Below are 7,500 nucleotides of genomic sequence, written 5' to 3' on the forward strand. Positions count from 1 at the left end.
CCTCCTCCTAGTAGGAGTAGGACTCTCTCTTTCCTACTCCTACTAGGAGGGGGAAAGGAAGGGGGAGAGGGAGAGGGAAAGAGGGGGGCGCCCCCCCCCCTTCTCCTAGTCCAATTCGGACCAGAGGGGGAGGGGGCATGCGACCCATGCTGGCTGCCCCTCTCTCTCTCCACTAAGGCCCATAAGGCCCATTACTTCTCCCGGGGGGGTTCCGGTAACCCTCCGGCACTCCGGTTTTCTCCGAAAACACCCGGAACACTTCCGGTGTCCGAATATAGTCGTCCAATATATCAATCTTTATGTCTCGACCATTTCGAGACTCCTCATCATGTCTGTGATCACATACGGGACTCCGAACAATCTTCGGTACATCAAAACTTATAAACTCATAATAAAATTGTCATCGTAACGTTAAGCGTGCGGACCCTACGGGTTCGAGAACTATGTAGACATGACCTAGAACTATTCTTGGTCAATAACCAATAGCGGAACCTGGATGCCCATATTGGCTCCTACATATTATACGAAGATATTTATCGGTCAAACCGGATAACAACATACGTTGTTCCCTTTGTCATCGGTATGTTACTTGCCCGAGATTCGATCGTCGGTATCCAATACCTAGTTCAATCTCATTACCGGCAAGTCTCTTTTCTCGTTACGTAATGCATCATTCCGTAACTAACTCATTAGCTACATTGCTTGCAAGGCTTATAGTGATGTGCATTACCGAGAGGGCCCAGAGATACCCCTCCGACAATCGGAGTGACAAAACCTAATCTCGAAATATGCCAACCCAACATGTACCTTCGGAGACACCTGTAGCACTCCTTTATAATCACCCAGTTACGTTGTGATGTTTGGTAGCACCCAAAGTGTTCCTCCGGTAAACGCGAGTTGCATAATCTCATAGTTACAGGAACATGTATAAGTCATGAAGAAAGCAATAGCAATATACTAAATGATCAAGTGCTAGGCTAATGGAATGGGTCATGTCAATCGCATCATTCTCCTAATGATGTGATCCCATTAATCAAATGGCAACACATGTCTATGGTTAGGAAACATAACCATCTTTGATTAATGAGCTAGTCAAGTAGAGGCATACTAGTGACGTTATGTTGCTCTATGTATTCACACATGTATCATGTTTCCCGTTAATACAATTCTAGCATGAATAATAAACATTTATCATGATATGAGGAAATAAATAATAACTTTATTATTGCCTCTAGGGCATATATCCTTCAGTATCCCACTTGAACTAGAGTCAATAATCTAGATTACACAGTAATGATTCTAACACCCATGGAGTCTTGGTGCTGATCATGTTTTGCTCGTGAGAGAGGCTTAGTCAATGGGTCTGCAACATTCAGATCCGTATGTATCTTGCAAATCTCTATGTCTCCCACCTGGACTTGGTCCCGGATGGAATTGAAGCGTCTCTTGATGTGCTTGGTCCTCTTGTGAAATCTGGATTCCTTTGCCAAGGCAATTGCACCAGTATTGTCACAGAAGATCTTCATTGGGCCCGATGCACTAGGTATGACACCTAGATCGGAAATGAACTCCTTCATCCAGACTCCTTCATTTGCTGCTTCCGAAGCAGCTATGTACTCCGCTTCACATGTAGACCCCGCCACGACGCTTTGTTTAGAACTGCACCAACTTACAGTTCCACCGTTTAATAAAAACACGTATCCGGTTTGCAAGAATCGTCCGGATCAGTGTCAAAGCTTGCATTGACGTAACCATTTATGACCAGCTCTTTGTCACCTCCATATATGAGAAACATATCCTTAGTCCTTTTCAGGTATTTTAGGATGTTCTTGACCGCTGTCCGGTGATCCACTCCTGGATTACTTTGGTACCTTCCTGCCAAGCTTATTGCTAAGCATATGTCAGGTCTGGTACACAGCATTGCATACATGATTGAGCCTATGGCTGAAGCATAGGGAACATCTTTCATTTTCTCTCTATCTTCTGCTGTGGTCGGGCATTGAGTCTGACTCAACTTCACACCTTGGAGCACGGGCAAAAACCCTTTCTTTGCCTGATCCATTTTGAACTTTTTCAAAATTTTATCAAGGTATGTGCTTTGTGAAAGTCCTATTAAGCGTCTTGATCTATCTCTATAAATCTTGATGCCCAATATGTAAGCAGCTTCACCGAGGTCTTTCATTGAAAAACTTTTATTCAAGTATCCCTTTATGCTATCCAGAAATTCTATATCATCTCCAATTAATAATATGTCATCTACATATAATATCAGAAATGTTACAAAGCTCCCACTCACTTTCTTGTAAATGCAGGCTTCTCCAAAAGTCTGTATAAAACCATATGCTTTGATCACACTATCAAAGTGTTTATTCCAACTCCGAGATGCTTGCACCAGTCCATAAATGGATCGCTGGAGCTTGCACACTTTGTTAGCACCTTTTGGATCAACAAAACCTTCTGGCTGCATCATATACAACTCTTCTTCCAGAAATCCATTCAAGAATGTAGTTTTGACATCCATTTGCCAAATTTCATAATCATAAAATGCAGCAATTGCTAACATGATTCGGACAGACTTAAGCATCGCTACGGGTGAGAAAGTCTCATCGTAGTCAACCCCTTGAACTTGTCGAAAACCTTTCGCAACAAGTCGAGCTTTATAGACAGTTACATTACCATCAGCGTCAGTCTTCTTCTTAAAGATCCATTTGTTCTCAATGGCTTGCCGATCATCGGGCAAGTCAACCAAAGTCCATACTTTGTTTTCATACATGGATCCCATCTCAGATTTCATGGCCTCTAGCCATTTTGCGGAATCTGGGCTCATCATCGCTTCCTCATAGTTTGTAGGTTCATCATGGTCAAGTAACATGACTTCCAGAATAGGATTACCGTACCACTCTGGTGTGGATCTTACTCTGGTAGACCTACGAGGTTCGGTAGAAACTTGATCTGAAGTTTCATGATCAATATCATTAGCTTCCCCACTAATTGGTGTAGTTGTCACAGGAACCGGTTCTTGTGAAGAACCACTTTCCAATAAGGGAGCAGGTACAGTTACCTCATCAAGTTCTACTTTCCTCCCACTCACTTCTTTTGAGATAAACTCCTTCTCTAGAAAGGATCGGAATTTAGCAACGAAAATCTTGCCCTCAGATCTATGATAGAAGGTGTACCCAACAGTTTCTTTTGGGTATCCTATGAAGACACATTTCTCCGATTTGGGTTCGAGCTTATCTGGTTGAAGTTTCTTCACGTAAGCATCGCAGCCCCAAACTTTAAGAAACGACAACTTTGGTTTCTTGCCAAACCACAGTTCATGAGGCATCGTCTCAACGGATTTTGATGGTGCCCTATTTAACGTGAATGCGGCCGTCTTTAAAGCATAACCCCAAAATGATAGCGGTAAATCAGTAAGAGACATCATAGATTGCACCATATCTAGTAAAGTACGATTACGATGTTCGGACACACCATTTCGTTGTGGTGTTTCGGGTGGCGTGAGTTGCGAAACTATTCCGCATTGTTTCAAATGTAAAACAAACTCGTAACTCAAATATTCTCCTCCATGATCAGATCGTAGAAATTTTATTTTCTTGTTACAATGATTTTCCACTTCACTCTGAAATTCTTTGAACTTTTCAAATGTTTCAGACTTGTATTTCATTAAGTAGATATACCCATATCTACTCAAATCATCTGTGAAGGTGAGAAAATAACGATACCCGCCGCGAGCCTCAACATTCATTGGACCACAAACATCAGTATGTATGATTTCCAACAAATCAGTTGCTTGCTCCATAGTTCCGGAGAACGGTGTTTTAGTCATCTTGCCCACGAGGCACGGTTCGCAAGTACCAAGTGATTCATAATCAAGTGATTCCAAAAGCCCATCAGTATGGAGTTTCTTCATGCGCTTTACACCGATATGACCTAAACGGCAGTGCCACAAATAAGTTGCACTATCATTATCAACTCTGCATCTTTTGGTTTCAACACTATGAATATGTGTATCACTACTATCGAGATTCAATAAAAATAGACCACTCTTCAAGGGTGCATGACCATAAAAGATATTACTCATATAAATAGAACAACCATTATTCTCTGACTTAAATGAATAACCGTCTCGCATTAAACAAGATCCAGATATAATGTTCATGCTCAACGCTGGCACCAAATAACAATTATTTAGGTATAAAACTAATCCCGATGGTAGATGTAGAGGTAGCGTGCCGACCGCGATCACATCGACTTTGGAACCATTTCCCACGTGCATCGTCACCTCGTCCTTAGCCAATCTTCGCTTAATCCGTAGTCCCTGTTTCGAGTTGCAAATATTAGCAACAGAGCCAGTATCAAATACCCAGGCTACTGCGAGCATTAGTAAGGTACACATCAATAACATGTATATCACATATACCTTTGTTCACTTTGCCATCCTTCTTATCCGCCAAATACTTGGGGCAGTTCCGCTTCCAGTGTCCAGTCTGCTTGCAGTAGAAGCACTCAGTCTCAGGCTTAGGTCCAGACTTGGGTTTCTTCTCTTGAGCAGCAACTTGTTTGCTGTTCTTCTTGAAGTTCCCCTTCTTCTTCCCTTTGCTCTTTTTCTTGAAACTGGTGGTCTTGTTGACCATCAACACTTGATGCTCCTTCTTGATTTCTACCTCCGTGGCTTTTAGCATTGCGAAGAGCTCGGGAATAGTTTTGTCCATCCCTTGCATATTATAGTTCATCATGAAGCTCTTGTAGCTTGGTGGCAGTGATTGAAGAATTTTGTCAATGACACTATCATCAGGAAGATTAACTCCTAGTTGAATCAAGTGATTATTATACCCAGACATTTGGAGTATGTGTTCACTGACAGAACTACTCTCCTCCATCTTGCAGCTATAGAACTTATTGGAGACTTCATATCTCTCAATCCGGGCATTTGCTTGAAATATTAACTTCAACTCCTGGAACATCTCATATGCTCCATGACGTTCAAAACGTCGTTGAAGACCCGGTTCTAAGCCATAAAGCATGGCACACTGAACTATCGAGTAGTCATCAGCTTTGCTCTGCCAGACGTTCTTAATGTCGTCAGTTGCATCAGCAGTAGGCGTGGCACCCAACGGTGCTTCCAGGACGTAATTCTTCTGTGCAGCAATGAGGATAATCCTCAGGTTATGGACCCAGTCTGTGTAATTGCTACCATCATCTTTCAACTTTGCTTTCTCAAGGAACGCATTAAAATTCAACGGAACAACAGCACGAGCCATCTATCTACAACAAACATAGACAAGCAAAATACTATCAGGTACTAAGTTCATGATAAATTTAAGTTGAATTAATCATATTACTTAAGAACTCCCACTTAGATAGACATCCCTCTAATCCTCTAAGTGATTACGTGATCCATATCAACTACACCATGTCCGATCGTCACATGAGATGGAGTAGTTTCAACGGTCAACATCAATATGTTGATCATATCTACTATATGATTCACGCTCGACCTTTCGGTCTCCGTGTTCCGAGGCCATATCTGTTATATGCTAGGCTCGTCAAGTTTAACCTGAGTATTCCGTGTGTGCAACTGTTTTGCACCCGTTGTATTTGAATGTAGAGCCTATCACACCCGATCATCACATGGTGTCTCAGCACGAAGAGATTTCGCAATGGTGCATACTCAGGGAGAACACTTCTTGATAATTTAGTGAGAGATCATCTTAAAATGCTACCATCAATCAAAGCAAGATAAGATGCAAAAAGGATAAACATCACATGCAATCAATATAAGTGATATGATATGGCCATCATCATCTTGTGCTTGTGATCTCCATCTTCGAAGCACCGTCGTGATCACCATCGTCACCGGCACGGCACCTTGATCTCCATCGTAGCATCGTTGTCATTACGCCATCTATTCCTTCTACGACTATCGCTACTGCTTAGTGATAAAGTAAAGCAATTACAGGGCGTTTGCATTTCATACAATAAAGCGACAACCATATGGCTTCTGCCAGTTGCCGATAACTTTGGTTACAAAACATGATCATCTCATACAATAAAATATAGCATCACGTCTTGACCATATCACATCACAACATGCCCTACAGAAACAAGTTAGACATCCTCTACTTTGTTGTTGCAAATTTTACGTGGCTGCTACGGGCTGAGCAAGAACCGTTCTTACCTATGCATCAAAAACCACAACGATAGTTCGTCAAGTTAGTGATGTTTTAACCTTCGCAAGGACTGGGCGTAGCCACACTTGATTCAGCTAAAGTGAGAGAAACAGACACCCGCCAGCCACCTTTAAGCACGAGTGCTTGTAACGGTGAAACCAGTCTCGCGTAAGCGTACGCGTAATGTCGGTCCGGGCTGCTTCATCTCACAATACCGCTGAACGAAAGTATGACATGCTGGTAAGCAGTATGACTTGTATCGCCCACAAGTTACTTGTGTTCTACTCGTGTATATGACATCTACGCATAAAACCTGGCTCTGATACCACTGTTGGGGAACGTAGTAATTTCAAAATTTTCCTACGCACACACGCAAGATCATAGTGATGCATAGCAACGAGAAGGGAGAGTGTGTCCACATACCCTCATAGACTGTAAGCGGAAGCATTATGACAACGCGGTTGATGTAGTCGTACGTCTTCACGATCCGACCGATCCAAGTATCGAACGTACGGCACCTCCGAGTTCAGCACACGTTCAGCTCGATGACGATCCCCGGACTCTGATCCAGCAAAGTGTCGGGGATGAGTTCCGTCAGCACGACGGCGTGGTGACGATGATGATGTTCTACCGGCGCAGGGCTTCACCTAAACTCCGTGACGATTGACCGAGGTGGAATATGGCGGAGGGGGGCACCGCAGACGGCTAAGGAACGATCACGTAGATCAACTTGTGTGTTCTAGGGTGCCTCCCTGCCCCTGTATATAAAGGAGCAAGGGGGGAGGCCGGCCGGCCCTTGTGGATGCGCCAAGGAGGAGGAGTCCTTCATCCTAGTAGGAGTAGGACTTCCTCTTTCCTACTCCTACTAGGAGGGGGAAAGGAAGGGGGAGAGGGAGAGGGAAAGAGGGGGGCGCCGCCCCCACTTCTCCTAGTCCAATTCGGACAAGAGGAGGAGGGGGCGCGCGGCCCATGCTGGCTGCCCCTCTCTCTCTCCACTAAGGCCCATAAGGCCCATTACTTCTCCCGGGGGGGTTCCGGTAACCCTCCGGCACTCCGGTTTTCTCCGAAAACATCCGGAACACTTTCGGTGTCCGAATATAGTCGTCCAATATATCAATCTTTATGTCTCGACCATTTCGAGACTCCTCGTCATGTCCGTGATCACATCCGGGACTCTGAACAATCTTCGGTACATCAAAACATATAAACTCATAATAAAACTGTCATCGTAACGTTAAGCGTGCGGACCCTACGGGTTCGAGAACTATGTAGACATGACCTAGAACTATTCTTGGTCAATAACCAATAGCAGAACCTGGATGCCCAT

The 7,500-nt window shown here is 43.7% G+C and overlaps 1 long non-coding RNA gene across 1 annotated transcript in view; it reads left to right on the forward strand.

Annotated features, from left to right (window-relative positions):
- Nucleotides 1-7,500, forward strand: part of LOC123111033 (uncharacterized) — a 14,688-nt gene that overhangs the window by 6,208 nt on the left and 980 nt on the right. The window lies entirely within an intron of this gene.

The sequence above is a fragment of the Triticum aestivum genome, chromosome 1B, assembly GCF_018294505.1.
Source record: "Triticum aestivum cultivar Chinese Spring chromosome 1B, IWGSC CS RefSeq v2.1, whole genome shotgun sequence".
NCBI lineage: Eukaryota > Viridiplantae > Streptophyta > Magnoliopsida > Poales > Poaceae > Triticum > Triticum aestivum.